The following is a 17,180-nucleotide window of genomic DNA, read 5'->3' as shown; positions in this document are numbered from 1 at the left end:
AGGAAATACAGACTTCCATGTGATGACTTCTTACCTCGCCTGAAACCTGAGAAGAGATGTCACGTTGTGATTCACAATTTACTCTCGTCAGTGAAGCTAGACGCCACAGTAGAGAGAGTCGAGCTTCTCACGGGCTCCAACCCTCTTATTTCCCACAAACTCCCATGCAAAATCAAACATAAAGTGGCCTACAGGATTATCTACCTATTTCAACACCTTGATGTTCTTAAAGGCGAGAATTTCGGTCCTAATATAAAAGTCTCAATATACAACCTAATCCGGAACCAACCTCCCCCAGGGGAACTTACTGACATCCCAAGTAGGGGTACAGGTGCAGGCTCGCCTTCTACCACAAGTGCCAGCCATCATCCCAAGCCGAGTGAATGCCCACCCCTGCTGGCCAACCCCCCATCCACCCAAATGATCAACTCATTCATTTCTCATCTTCGTGAGTTGCCATGGATACACTAGATATAATCTTCGAAAATTTTTGGCCTCAAATGGAACATTCCTCCCTAAACAAGATCTGCAAAAACTTCAAAGGCATCATTGCATTACAAGAAACGCTCCTCTGGCCTCATGACCTTGCTATCTGCGATTCAGTGCATGAAGACTTCAGAGCTTTCTCGACCTCATTGATGCAAGTTACAGATCACATCGTAGCCGATCGCCCGAAAGGGGGCCTTTCTTTCGTGTGGCACAAATCGCTAGACAATATGGTGAATATGTTGACCTATAGGAATGATAGATTGCTTCAAGTGACAGTAGGGGGCTCTAAGATCCTAATAATTAATGTTTATATGCCCTGGGAAAAGAACAATAATTTTGATCAATACTGCATGATCATAGGTGAGTTACAAAGCATTATTCACGATTCTACTGCTGATCATATTTGTATAACTGGGGACCTTAATTCTCACCCCACAGAACAATTTTATAACGAACTTACTCGCTTCTGTCAAAATCACGCTCTCCGAATTAGCGATGTAATGCTCCTCCCTCCCTCCTCCTATACCTATGTACAAAATAAAACGGACACAGTTACAACCTCCTGGCTGGACCACTGCATCACCTCCTCTCAACTTCATGGTTCTATCGTGACCTGCAACATTCGCTACAATCTTGCAATGGGCTATGATCACATCCCCTTACAGGTGTCATTCAGCACCCCATCCCTCCCTACCGTGAACCCCCTAACTGATCACCCACCTGCTGTTAACTGGGATTTTAAAAACCAACAGAAAACCAGATCCTTTAGGGAAACCACGGAAACCAGACTACGGTCAATAGCTCAACCGGCAGGGATACCTTTAGATCTCGTCAAGGAAACTCTCGTAATATACCTGGATGGAATGACTTGGTTGAAGATCTGTATACACATTCACGAGAAATGTTTCTACTGTGGAGGCAAAATGGTAGCCCGAGGGAAGGACACTTTGCACTGCTAATGAGGCAGGCGAGAGCTCAGTTCAAATTTGCCCTTAAGCATTGCAGACTGGATGAAAAGCAACTAAGACCTGATGCAATGTCTAGAAGATTAGAATCTGGTGATTATCCCTGTCTTTGGAAGGACATTCAATCCCTAAATCCCAAAACTAAAAAGCTATCACAGAGAGCAGGAGAAGCCGTCGGTGATGAGGCAATCGCAAGAATGTGGGGCGATCACTTCAACACTATCTTGAATTGCATAAACGATCAAGACTCCCAAAGGGATGTAAATAACCTTCTTACCGATAATATTCAGTTTCATTTTCCCGATCGTATTATGCCAGGTCACATCAGTGATGCCATAAACAACCTACCTAATAATAAATTCTGCCATACGATAATTTACATTTTCCTACCTGCTCTATTCAGTGCGTACATAATTCACCAGTTTCTCCCAGACTCCCTACTCTTAATTCACTTAATACCATTAATAAAAAACAAGTTAAAGGATGCAGCTGACCCTGGCAATTATCGCCCGATTGCAATTACTACAATTGCGTTAAAGATACTTGGGTTTGTTCTTCTAGTGAGACTTCTCCCCTTTCTATACACTGCTGACAACCAGTTCGGCTTTAAAGCAAACCACTCAACCAACACCTGCATCTACATCATGAAAGAATTGCTGAAATATTACCTATCATCAGCCTCTCCTGTTTTCCTGTGTTTTTTAGACGTGAGAAAAGCATTTGACAGAGTAAAACTACCTGAAGCTCTTCCTGAAGCTGCACAAACGAGGCACACCTCTCTATCTAATTGTCATTTTATGTTGTTGGTTCTCCACACAGCAATTCTGTGTCAAATGGGGTAACGTACTGTTGTACACCTTCAGCTTCCTAAACGGGCTCCGGCAAGGGGGCATTCTCTCTCTATTCATACCTGTTTAACACATACACAGATGCCTTGAATGTCAAACTGAACTCACTCCCAATCGGATGCACTTTCAGTGAAACAACAATAAACAACCTCTGTTACGCCAACGATATGGTTCTGATTTCTCCATCAGTGCAAGGTCTCCAGCGACTCATCGACACCTGCCGCCAATATGCAGAGGAATTTGATATCCTATACAACGAAACCAAGACCCAGTGTATGTCGCTGCTCCCGAGATCGCTTAAGCATATTGCAGAACCGCAAATTTTCCTCGGAAATCATCATCTGGAATTCGTGCATGAATTTCCGTATTTGGGCCACATTATCACGGACGACCTAAAAGATACGGCAGATATAGAGTAGAGGCGTCGTAAACTATGTGCAACTGGCAACATGATTGCAAGGACGTTTGCCTTCTGTCACCGAGAAACGAAACTGCTGCTCTTTCACTCGTACTGCTACAGTATATATGGGTGTCCACTTTGGGCGAACTATACCCGAGAGACCATGAGACGTATCACTGTTGTTCACAATGACAATCTGAGACGACTCACAAACACTCCTCGCTATCACTCCGCCACGCAGATGTTCATAGAAAACCGCCTGGATAATTTGAAAATCATTGTTAGGCGAACAATGTCCAGTCTGATCACCCGACTGAGAAACAGCAGCAATTCGCTCATACAAAGCATCCTAATCAGCGAGGCAAGAAGATCTAAATTGTGGGAAAGATGGGATAATGAGGCGTCTGTTCCTTAAATGACTTATTCTCTATTTTTGCAATTGTGAAGTGTCATCTCCAGAATCTGTCATTATTATTTATTATTATTATTATTATTATTATTTTTCTACGTTTGTTGTTATTATTGACATTCTTCCTTTTTCATTACTGCTGTGAATATCATTGTAGAATTTTGCAATTTTCAATTCTCATATTTAGCCTTCTGGACCTGACTTATGTAACCACCTAAGGTCCCTAGCTGGAAATTAATTGTTTGCAATCTGTATTTTTAATTGTTATAATTTTTAATATTTTTTTACTATTTTTCTCCATATAATTACGGTCATTACCATTATTATGAATTCTATTTTTTCTACTTCTTCAGCAACTGTGTGGATACTGCCGATTATTATTTTTAATCATGTTATCTTATGTATCTAGATTGTGTGTATTGTACTGTATTTGTATATTCCATGTATACGGCCCTGAGCTTCGATAAAGATTATTATTATTATTATTATTATTATTATTATTATTATTATTATTATTATTATTATTATTATTATTATTATTATTATTATATCAGATCATTTGTTGTTTATGAACATATGACAGGAACATTGGAGTACAGCTGGGGGAAACAAAATGAAAAATTATGAGTGTTAAATTTTCTTGGAAGTATAGCAAAATGTCCAAAAGAATGGAAACTGTACTCTGCTGCCTAAGGATAGGGCACACCTCCTCACACGCATTTTTTAGTAGTAAGCTAAAATCAGCCTAACTGTGAAGTCTGTCTGGTCCCTTTGACTCAGACATTTGCTAACTGAATGCTTCAGTCTAAGGAACCTCAGGAGAAGCCTTCTCTTGGAGACCTGGGACGAGAATGGGTGGTACATTCTAGCCAAAGTACTCGTGGAAGAAGTTGTTTATGATGCCAGTGGCATTTAGATTTTTGTCAGAAGCAGGTCTTCTGCAAGAGCTATAGATTTAATTTTCTATATATATATTCTAGTCATCATGCCCATGGGTGTTATATAATTTAAACCATTCTCAGCAAATGATGTTGGAGTCAGTGACCTCAGTTGTCCCGTTGCCAGAGAGCATTAAATCGACAAATCACTAAATCAATCAAAGAAGGAGAATGATCTTACGATGGAGTTGGAAATAATGAAAAAAAAAAACCATCACTCTTTTTTAAGTAGATACTAACGTAACAAGATACATAAAACCGTTAATAACCAAGGAAAAAGGACGAGAGTGAGCCTTGTCTTTCAAGGAAGTGACAGATACAGTCTCTGCAGTTAAGTTTCAAGGAATGGGGGACCACAAAAGAAGGGTTAGAATCCGAAAGTTTGGCGATGGAGGAAAGAACTTTCACTAATCAAAGGGTAAAACTCTAGACAGTGCTACAGACATCCCACTGAAACCAGGGACTATCACCTACAGTTAAACTTAACCGTGAAGAAAATAGTTCTTTTAGAAAAGAGACAGTGTTGTAACACAGACTCTAGATATGAGGAATGCCACAATCATCCATCTGATAAATTACCTTTAATGCAATCCTGTAAAATGGGGAAAATGAAGGCATAAATAACATTCAAGTAGGAACATAGTTGTAAACAGAGGTGGATAAATCTATTATATGATGAAAAATAAAATTAGCAGCATCTTAGTTACTTGATTAGTGTGATCAACTTACGACAAATTCGAAATGCTCTTATTAATCAAATTGTTTAGAGGAGATAGAGGCTGAATTTCATTTCGTTTAACTGACAAGGGGATTGAATATGTGAATGGGCAATATAATAAGTATAAGCTAACTTAGAGTATTAAACATTACTAAATTATGAAATCTCCTGTCATATATGTTTTCTAGATCACAGATCAACAGAAAATTGCACGGTGAAGATTGCGGAAGTATTAAGGACTTCAGTTATTCGTCCTTTGTAAAATCATGATTAGAAGAAATGACATGGCAAAATCAGTAAAACTAGATGCTGTTGCTACCATAACTCCACAGTTCCCAGGGTAGCCATAATCGCCATATTAATGCCAAGCTTAGTGTGGAGGCCACTCAATGTACACAATTTCATTTCGGTAATCAACTCAAGCCATCGATTTGTTTAAGCTCCTAATTTATTGATAAACCTCCAACACAGAGAAGAAGGAAGTCAAAAGTGCTCACAGTGTGAAGGCTTTAGTCTCCAAGAAAAAAAAAATCGATTGACAGACCCTTATCAATGGCTCTGTCAAGTTCCGTAGAGAAAACAAGAGACATGTTGATAAATCCTAAAAATAACAGAGATGGCCAAAACATCAATACAACAGGAAGCAAACTTCTCTGGGGTTGCCTTCAAGGTGTTGAAAAGTGATGACAAAGTAGTTTTGCATCCATTTTCATCAGTACAATTTCAAGCAACAGCGCATTATACTATTTTGAAGTAGAAGTGCATTTAACGTATTTGGAACGGCTGAACAAGGTCAGACTTCAAAAAAGAATGTTAAGCGGATGAATTAACAAATAAAAACAAAAGATCACAGAACACAGGATCAAGTTCAAGTTCAGTTAGAAACTGTGCTGGAGTATGATCTGAGCCCAATGCTCTGCTGGACTTTGAGGAGTCAGGAATCTAGTAAAGCTTACAAGCGGAGAAAATAAACAAGGGCAAAGGTTTAGACATGGTTGGAGTTGGAGAGGCAGGAGCACTGTAATTGTTGAGATAAGAATTAAAGCAAGGAATGAAAGCTTAAGAGTATGGTATCTTTGCTACAAATTTAAATTATACTTCCGGAGATCCCAAGCAAGGGGGAAGATAAATGTGTAGAGGTTTCGAAACTGATTTTGAAAAGGAAAATTCTTTTCCAGCATTTGATTGCCTCTTGCTATAGGAAGATTTTATTATTTGCGGGATCTTTGAAAGGTTTCAAGTTGCTTTTAACTGAAATATTGATGACCCAGAATACTCAGGCGCCATATAGTGGAAAGAACACCCACGTACAGGGTGAATCATAATGGTAATGTTGAAAACCTTCACTTGAATAGTTGAAAACGGTTGATAAAAGAAATGATTCAGAAGATGAAATGTGAATCTTTTGATTGGCACTTCTTCACATTATCAAGAGATTATGAGATCATCATTATGGAGATGAGAATTTTAGTAGCTCAGACTTGAAAATGCTCAAAATTGGGCTAAGGCACCAATTTACACCATAGTACTAATGTTTCAAGTTATAAAGAAATATTTCAGAAGGAAACAAATTCTACAGAAAAATATTAAAGTGCATTGCCTTATTGTTTGTAGAATAAAATACATCAGATAAGTCAGATGGTGGTCTTTGCTGTATAACCACTGATCTTTTTCTTATGTTAATGGCGTATGTAATATGCCTACCTTTTTTAGGAATAAGATGCTGACTTTTCATGTTGACCTTATTTTCAACACTTGTTAAAATTTTACTGCAGAGAAAAGTGAAGAATGGCTTGAATGGTAGAGATGGAAGCAATTTGCTTTATCAATCAAAACAGCAAAGTAATACAGAAGCAAAATGACGTACAGTCAAAGGCAATCAAAATGGTTATGATGTTTAATTTTCAACAATTATGCAGTATTTGCAGCATATTTTGTCTTATAACCTTTCAGTTTTGTCTTCCTTTTCGAACTCTAGATATGCAATATTTTTCAAGGTCTTATGTTCTCTTCCCTCATTATTGCCAAAGATTACTATTCCGACTCATTCAGAGTAAGTAGAGCATTTCAAATCGTAACTGCTATCGTATAGCCTAAACGATTTGAAATGTACTAGCCTAATCGTAGCCTAAGTCTTATACTACGACACCCAGGTTACTTCACTCATATGTTAGTCCAAATTGCGATTAAATAACTGCATTGCGTTGTGCATATTAATCTGAAACTTAAGCGATATAAACCTACTGTTGATGCATTCAGTGTTCCTAACTTGAATTAGAATCAAATTGGCATGATCACAATCTCTACTTCGTAACCCTCATCCAAAGTACACCTCAAGAAATTCTCCTTACATTGAGATATGCATATCTCTAAAGGAAGCTCCGTCTCTTGTTTGCAGAAGAATATATATGAATTTTTTTATTAGATGATCATTAAATTGGTGGGAATCTAACAATCTTGGGGAAGTGGATTTGAAGGGAAAAGTGATTTCCAGGGCACTACCCAACCAAACAAACTATGACTGCATTCTCATATTTTTCCTGAGTCCCTATTTGAATTTGCAATTTAAAATCTGCACTGCTAAATATCAGTCGGGCATATTTTGGGCTGTGACATCTCTCCACCTTCTCTCTATGGTATTGGTAGACTGGTTTCATGGATCGAACTGTAAATGTTTAGCAGCCCTCGCTTGCCAGGCAACCAAACATTCTGTTTAATGACCAACAAAACCTCAGACAAACAACCGATGCCGGTAGTTAATTCTGCCCACACTTCCTCTTACCAAATTTTATTCATCAACGTATACTTACAATTAAATACAATCATTGATGGTGGGAAACAGCTCAAAACAACGAAAACCAATCAGATACTTTTCATTAGTTTAAATACAAACACCAAAAAAACATAAAAATTATCTTTCTTCTAGGTTTTATCGCACAGGCTTTTTTTGATACAGGACGTTTCCACATTACTTTAATTTAGAAAGAATACTGTACATGGGAGCAAAACAACTATACTAATTCACATGGCGCTTGCAAGGAAAAGTACAGTCTCTCTTGTAAAATATTTTCATTGGCTGAAAACACTCCCTTTCTTTTGTTTCAAGAAAAAAACTATTTACGACTGGGTATTGTCTAATGATAGTCCTGTTTTTTCTTATCAATGATTTTCTGGAGACTGCAGCACACAAACTGAACAGCTCTAAAATTTGAGCAGTTCTTTGTTTTTTCTGCTCAGGTGTTTTCTTGGTGCCACTAATTTCCTTCTTCATTGACTAAAACATTTGTCTTCTTATTAAGTTTGAATTTCCTAAATGAACTTTTGCAGGATTAATTTCTCTTTTCCTGAGTACAGATCTGCAGTGCTCAAGGCTGTGACGAGACTGGTTTCATACTAACCACCAGACAAACAACCGATGCCGGTATTACAGGTACACGTTTGATTTACAATATAGCTGAAACAGCCAAAACAACGCTTTTCAGGCCATTTCACTTTACTTAAATAGAAAGTAGCCACTCTTGGGACCTTGTCTTACCCCAAGAAAAATTTGTAACTTATCAATGATTTTCACTTGGCTATTTGAGCAGTTCTTCTGCTCCTTGACTTGATTAATTTCCTTGGCCCAGCTCGTCATGAATGAGGACTACTTCCCATTCTTATAGTATCCTGGGCCATTTGTAAGCCATGGCATCGTCCACTTGCTCCTACTGGAATGGGTCTCTCCGACATGGTCTTAAGATATTCTAATGTCTTAAGATATTCTAATGCCGCTACAAACGTGATGGCGTTGACACTCAACATGAGTGCTGGGAAACCTGCAGAACTTTCTAAAACTCATGAGGAATGAGCCACAGGACTGGTTATCAACCAGCTCCATGTATGCCTCCGGTTATTGGGCACGTAAATAAGATAATATAAGCCTTTTCAGGGCTCTGTCCTGTTCCCTTAACCCAGAATTCACCAGTGTAATCCATGCCTGTGGTATTAAAAGTTACTTGCATTGCACCCTGAACTCAGGTAATGGAGGAACTATATTGGGCCTATACGACCTCCCCTGTGTTCTCCTGCAAATAACACAATGGTGTAAGATGGTCTTAGTTAATTGCCTTATCTGTGGGATCCAGAATGCCTGTCTGACACTCACCACAGTTGTATTTACACCCATATGAGCATTAGCATCATGATGTTTTTTAATAATTACCTGAGTAACATAGCAACTCTTTGGCAACAGTATAGGAAACTTAGCAGGTTCGGGTAACTGTGCATGTTCTAGTCTACCCTTACACCTTATTACCCCGTTGTCCAGGTAAAGATTCAACTGGTGTATGAGAACTAGTTTTGGTTTTCTTACCCCCTTCATCAAACTCTCGTATTCCTCTTTGAAAAATTCCCTTTGTATGATGGCAATAGTTTTATTCTTTGCCTCTTGGAGTTCATTCAAGGTCAGTTCACCATGCCTCTTCATACTGGTTGAACTCCTAAAATTATTCAAAAATCGTAGGATCCACGCTGTGGTCCTATAGACCTTTTTAACCTTGCTGAATCTCTCCAAATTCAGCAAGTGAGTACTACCATTCAGGTTGTCCACTACAGTATTGACTAAAATGTTCTCTTCCCTACCCTGCACAAGTGATCCACCAACCCATGACCTATCTATTGGCCAAGAGGAATTCTTTAACCAGGGGGGTCCCTCCCACCAGAAAGAACTATCCAAGATCATGTCTGTCCTTTTCCCATGTGTCAACCAGTCACTGGGATTATCATCTGTAGGCACACAGGAGAAGACTGCCTCTGGAATGAAAGAGTTTATTTCCTTTATTCTATTTTTCACAAATACAGGGAGAACACTTTTTGATACTAGCCAGCTTAAGGCGGTTTTACTGTCCAACCAAACGAACAGTTCTACAAACTCATCCTTCTCAAAGGGTTCTTTAGTAACCTTGGCCATTCTTGCTGCTAGCAACAATGCCATCAACTCAAGTTTTGGAACAGTTAATTCTTTAATGGGCACTACTCTTGCCTTTGCCATCATTAAATAAGAGTTTTTGTTCTTAACTCTATAGGCTACACAGCCATATGCTAACTCACTGGCATCGCAGAATATGTGTAAGGAGTCCCCACTTTCCTAGGCTAGTATTCCTAGGAAAGGAAATATCAAGACATTTTTCAAAGTCTTCGGATAACTCAACCCATTGGTTCTGTAATGGGTCTGAGAGTTGTTCATCCCAGTCCAGTTGTTGCTTCCACAAATTCTGCAGGTATAACTTTGCCCTAAAACTGCAGTAGAACTTTGAGTAGGTCAGCTGTTACATGTGGTCCTCCACAAACAATCGTTCAAGCTTGACCCACTTTTCCCCTGTCTGACCGAACAGTCAAATACTATCCTAATAGGGGTTGTTGCACTGTCCCTTTTAACACCATGATGTGCTAAAAATGACAGTCTTCCTCTGTTTTAAAATATTCCACCCTCTCTATGAATGGTAGTGTTCTAGAGACTGTCCTTCTGAAATATGACACACTTTTGTTTTAATTTATTCAAAGCCAACCCAACGTTGGAAGTTAATATCCTTTTATTGCCTTTCCAAGGCAGTGCAACAACAAATTGTTTGTAAATTTCAGAATAAGTTATAGTACTCTCAAAGTTCTCCAATACTTTCCATTCCTGTTCCATTATTTCACTGCAGTTAATACCTAAATGATCTAAACTCCATAAAATTTTCAAGATCTTCCTTTGGATCCTTTAAATGAATAGCCCTTCAGCCGTAATTATGTTGTCGGTTTCCACTGCCAGTTGTTAAATGGAAACATGAGTCTCTCTCCTTGGTGGGAGGAGAGTTACATATTCCGGTTACCATGTAACCAAATACGGTTGGCAAGCAATATTAAATTTTCAAATTTCCTAAACCCTATGTGTAAGATGTTGTACACATTGTCAACCCCTATTAACAATTCAATAGGTGATTATTTCTCTATGGGTAAATCAAAATCTTTATCAGCCAAGCTGATTTTCTTTCTACAGAATGACCTTAAGTTCTTCTTAACGTCGAATTTCTTTGTATATTCTGGTAACTCATCTACCACTATACAATCCATATTTATTAATCTATCCCTGTGAGGTACAGCAATGTTCACGATTTCATATTCCTTAACTTGTGTAGAAGTTAAGTAGCCCCTCAATGATACATTTTCAACTCCCTTGCTTTTATAGTGGAGTCCCTCAAGAGCAGATTTCTTTATAAATGATCTCTCGGCACAGGTATCTGACAACCCTCCCTTTCATGCAATGCAACCTCTTTTACCCTTTAGTGTTATTGTGGTTATTGATGAGTCGTCTTATTTCCCTGTCTGGTATTCATCAAAAGATCGACTAGTATCCCACCTACCTTAGATTTAGTTGGTTTTATTTCCCATGATGCAGCAGTGCAGCCGTTATTACAACCTTTGCCTGTCATAGTTGGAACTGAAGTGTTTATTGGATGCACATATGAAACACAAACCCAGAGTTCTGAGTCATTCTATCTTTCCTCCTCTGGTTACATAAGATTTACAATGTGTCCATATATGATTGCCTCCGCAAAGTGCACATCCTTTAACCTGGTTTACCTTGGCTTTGTTCATACTTTCTTGAGGCCTTACCAATGTTTTTTTGGTCTCACAGATTGTCCTTGTTCTACTGCAAAAGCAGATACCGTTGTTAATGTATTAGCTCTTACTGGTTCAGTCTGTGGAAAAGCCCTCAAATTGTGTATTTCTTCTTCAGGATATTTTTTAAAGGTGTCAAATTTAAGCCAATCTTCTCCACACCTTTGTTTTATTATTTCACTTACAGTACTAGGTAGGTTGGTGTAGAGCAAGATGGTATACAATTCACTCAACTCCAGCTGTTCACTCTCCAGTGATCTTATGCAGCATTTGAATTGCACTCTAAAACCTTGTAGCGATTCTTCATCTGCCTCAGGAGTCTCAGTATGGAAGAGTTTTCTAACTAAACACAACTTTATTTCATCCTTTCTGCCATAGGTTTCTTTTAACAAATTCACTGCTTGTAAATGTTTATCACCTTCTAAATTTAAAACCAGATATCAGTTCCAGAGCCTCACCTTCCAATAGGCCCTTCAAATAAGAAAACTTCTGTATATTCTCAAAATCAGTACATTGGTGTACTGATACTTCATAAAGTTCCCAAAATGAATTCCATTCCGATACATCACCATCGAAATGTTTGAGGTCTAATTTGGGTAACTTTACACTAGCTTTAACAGGCAATATCAGTGCACTAGGTTCACCTCTTACAGCTAGAAGACTCGTGATGGAGGAGTTTAGTCTATGAATTTCACTGCCTACCTTTAGGCTATATTTAGCTTGATTCATAATTTGGTCAGGTTGTCCTCCAGGATCTGTTAGATCTAATATTTCATTATCCAATTCCTGGATTTTCTGCAAATATTCCTTCAAGGAGTCTCTCAAGAAATTCTATTGATATCACCTGCATCAATAGTGGTTTCAACCTTTTTTACCAATTAGTTATCACAGACTTAAAACCCCCCTGTCTCCTCTTTAAATCTTACAGGTCAGACATCTTAGCCTATAATTTACCGACACCAAATATACAAGTTCTTAATTACTAAAAGTGTACAAACTGCTAGCTTCAAAAAATATACATACCACATTAGCAAATATATAATATTTAAAAGTTGGCTACACCTCTTCAAATCAATCAGTGGTAGATCACTACTGGTTATATTATATGTATATGCTCATGACTACACATACATATACACAATGTACAATATAGCGTTTTATTTCAAATGAAATTTCACTTAAGTATCTCATCCATTTCAGGCTAGGCTAACACATGACTTAATTCTAAAATGGCTGTCACCATCAGCCGGTCATGTCTTTATCTTTATCACCAAGTAGCAAAACAAAAATTCCATAAACTCTAACTGTACAGATCACTGTTGTAACAACCAATCACTGCGTCCTGGTCACAGCACCAAATTTATTCTGACTCATTCAGAATAAATAGAGCATTTCAAATTGTAAATGTTTTCATATAGCCTAAACGATTTGAAGTGTACTAACGTAATCGTAGCCTAAGTCTTATACTATGACACCCAGGTTACTTCACTAGTATGCAATTAAATCACTGCATTGCATTGTGTATATTAATCTAAAACATAAGTGATGTAAATTTCCTGTTGGTGCATTCAATGTGCAAATCAGATTGGCATGAGCACAATCTCTACTTCATAGACCTCATCCAAAGTACACCTCAAGAAAATCTTCTTACATTTAGATATGCATATCTCCTAAAGGAATATCCCTAAATGAAATTTAAGATGAAAAGGAATACTTAAGTGGATTTGAAAGCACTATTACACATATACTTACAATTAAATACACGAAACAGCCAAAACAATGCTTTTCTTTACTAAATACAAATGCAACAAAACATAATATCCTTCTTCTACATGATATGCATTTCCACTTTACGTAAATTTAGAAAGAATGCATAAAACTGTAGCACATCTTGCAGAAAAGTACAATCTCTCTTGTCAAAGTTTCGACAATTACAGTACCAAATAGTAACTTTCTCTTTTTAGAAACTTTAATGGGCAAAACTTTAATTAAAAAGAAAAAATTACATTATAAGCTACAGTCTTTACTGTTGAACCCAGATTTAGCTGTTGGGCTCAGCTGCCAGTCAAAGAGGGACCATTGCAGTCATGTGCTTATACATTGCTTACATTACTTGTCACTCAGTCCTGACCACATGGCCGGTCAGCCACCTGCATCTATGCTTCTGTGGCATGTACTGAAATGGGTAAAATCCCAAGAATTAGTTATTGGAGAAAAAAGTAGCAGAATGGACACCCAAGAAAATAGTGGTTGATTCATCTTCAATGCATGAGTTTCACTAGATTTTACATCCTTGTAAATACAGTCCCTTTATAGAGCATACTACCTGAGATGGCAATAAGTGATCTAAGTCTAGTAGCTGCTGATTGCAGCTCTGTACCATTATCTGGCCGTTGAACCCTTACCTTTCACCTATTGAGGAAAAAATACCAGTGGACTTTCATTATTGCTGACATCCAGACACCCCTGCTTATTACTGATTCCTTGGACACATCAGCTTGCTGGTGGATGTCATTCATCACCACTGTCTGGACCTGGCCTCCTTACAGTTGGCACTGCTCAATGTGGGCCCCAAACTGCTTTTCATCTCTTAATCCAGAGACTTTGTCTGCCATGAAGATGATCTTCAAGGAAAGGGAATGGAAGGGCCTTCACCTAAAGACCTCCAGCCTCAGGGCCTCCCCTCTCCATAGGGTGAAGAAACTGGATGGCTCTCAACCGACAGACAGAGCTCAACCAATACCCACTTCCTAGCATGGCAGACATCACCTCTACCTCCTATGCAGTGAAAGATCTTCTCAGTGGAAACAGTAAAACTCTCATCTCAGACACTGTCTAACATGACACCTTCAAAGCCACTAAAGATGGCTTGGCAAACAACACCACTCTGTTGATCTCAAACCCTATGGCCAGATGGATGCAAGCTGTTAAAGGATAGTTATCAGCAGAGTAACTGAATGTTTAGGTTTCGTCAGCAGAAAATGAACTGTAACCAAAAGGAAGTATAGCACCATTGACTAAGAATCCTCCCTGTTTACCTGAGTACCAGACACTTCAGTTATCCACTGAGAAGGTACACCCTTCACCATCCTGATGGACCTTCAACCACTCATACACACCTTATCCAAAAATCAACAATGTTAACTTCTGTGATTCCTGAATTCAGGTGTACCATATGCCAAACACCCAGTGAGAAAAATTTAGTAGCAAATGCGTTATCCAGGACAGAAATCAAGAGGGATTAAATATGACAATCTCACTAATGCACAGCTGAAACAAGATACTATCACACTTCCATAATAAACTTACTGTGGGAAGACATCCCGTTTGGCAATAGAAAATGTGCCATCTTCTGTGACACCACCAGAGGCCACCCTCATCCCCATGTGCCAGCAGCACTCCAGAGGAAGGGCTTTGACCTCACCTACAGACTAACCTACCTCCAAGGAGGATAACAGGCAAGATGGTGACACATTAATTCATTTGGAATGGGGGAAATGGGGATGTGAAATTATGGGCCAAATAGCACCTGATGTGCCAAACAAGATAAATAACCTGACACACAGAAACTGGCATGGGCAAAATTTCACAACCCAAACAAGGGTTTGGTCTTTTGCATGCCTCTCATCCGATGGATTCAGTGGAGTGATCTGCTAGGTGGCCAGAGGGATTATATATGTCTGTAGCAGTGACATACGCCTGCAGTCACTTCTTGATGTCTGGGTCAGCTGTTTAGGCATTCTTAGTGCCACAACATCCAACAGAGGGCTAGTACTAGTGTTTATTATTTCTGAGATATGGACCAACTTAGCCAACTTAATGCGTTCAGATGCTTACCACACCCCTCCCTATAATCCAACTACCAATGGCGGGACAGAAATGACCTACCATTACTTCAAGGCTGCCCACATTGCCAAGTGTGATGGATATGAGTGGAAGTCGCAATTACCCTGGGTCCTCATGGGATTAAGTACCTCCCCAAAGAATAAATCAATGCACCTTAAAGGAGGGATCAATGCCTCCCCTGTGAAAATGATATTTGGGAAAACTATCTGTGTCTCTGGCAAGTACTTCCCAGTGACATTGATGCCCAAGCAAAAGATCTTGCCAGACTCTGCAAAATCACCGGTAACCATTTGCATGAATACAAACATACAAGGATATAAAGAAATGGTTACTTTTCTAATTGTGTACCTACTTGTCAGTTCATCTTCTTTTGAAACAATGCTCACAAGCCTCCTCTAATGGTCCCATGCAGGTTTCCTTACATTTTCCTTGAACATAAATATCAGATGCTCAAAATACAAACTATACTATACAGACATCAAAACTGGTTCTCCACCGATGGGTTAAAGCTAGACAGCACAACCCCTCCATTAACCTATTCAAGGTCAGCTGTCAAATCCCACTGTACTCAGTCTGTGACTGAACTCATCTTGTTGAACCATTCCATCACAGGGAAGGTTAGGGATAAAAAGTCATGATGCTGCATGTTCAAAACAATTGAGTTGATAGTTAATTTATATGAAAGTTAATTATTAAGTCCAAAATTGGTCATAAGATAACTTACGCTAATACAATTAAATTATTTAGAACACTTTACATCACCTGTAAATAATGGAATAAAAAGTTAATTAGAGAGATTTGGAACGAATGTTGTCATATCTCTGGAAACAAAGGCAGGTCAGTTTGGGTGGATAATCCTGCCCTTTGTCTTACAGTCCATTAAAAACTCTCAAGATCGCTGAGGTGTGGCTTGGTAGAAAAAGCAGCCCAGCCAGAACTATTCAGCCATTTAAATATTTCCCCGAAGGGTAATCCCTCGTTTTGCTTTTCTCTGAGACCTGTCACTGACTGCATTTCATTGTCTTAAGAAATTGTGTTAAAGATATTTGTTTTATTTTTATTTTCATTACCGTGCTTTTGGCAATAATAATAATAATAATAATAATAATAATATAATAATAATAATAATAATAATAATAATAATAATAATAATAATAATAATAATAATAATAATAATGTTAGGAAAAAGACCTTCTTTAATACAGGTTTTGTTAAACAAAATGGCAGTTTCAACAGCATTTATTTAATATAGTAAACGCTCAATTCGTCTTATCAATTGCTTTTCTTGCGCTGGAATGGTGGTTTAATGATGTGTAGGAGGTAGTTGCGCAGGAAAAGCAATTGATAAGACGAACTGAGCGTTTACTATACAAAATAAATGCTGTTGAAACTGCCAATTTGTTTAACAAAACATGTAATAATAATAATAATAATAATAATAATAATAATAATAATAATAATAATAATAATAATATAATATTATTATTATTATTATTATTATTATTATTATTATTATTATTATTATTATTATTATTATTATTATTATATGTTTGAATGCATATGCGGACAAAAGCATTCAAGTTTCATGTGGGTCTGTGTTCAGGAATATTTTTCAAGCAATTATATTATCTATTTTCCTTTAACAATTATTTATTGTTTACACCATTGCATTTACTCAATTCCTCTTCTCATATCTGCAGATTCGGCAGTCAGACATTTCGAAACTTTCGTTGCTTCAGCTGTGAGAGTGATGGCCTTTGCAATATCAATTATGGGACCTTCTTATTGCTTCCTTAAGCGTTGGAAATTATTTCCTTGGCCTAAGAGTTGAGGTGTCGGTGGTGGGGAGAACCAATTTCGCTTTGGTTTTCCATACCGTCTCTTCACAATGGCAGCGTGAGCACGGTTGTCCTAAAAGTGGATAT

This window comes from Macrobrachium rosenbergii, chromosome 51, assembly GCF_040412425.1.
Source record: "Macrobrachium rosenbergii isolate ZJJX-2024 chromosome 51, ASM4041242v1, whole genome shotgun sequence".
Lineage (NCBI taxonomy): Eukaryota > Metazoa > Arthropoda > Malacostraca > Decapoda > Palaemonidae > Macrobrachium > Macrobrachium rosenbergii.
Note: the sequence above shows the minus strand (reverse complement) of the source record.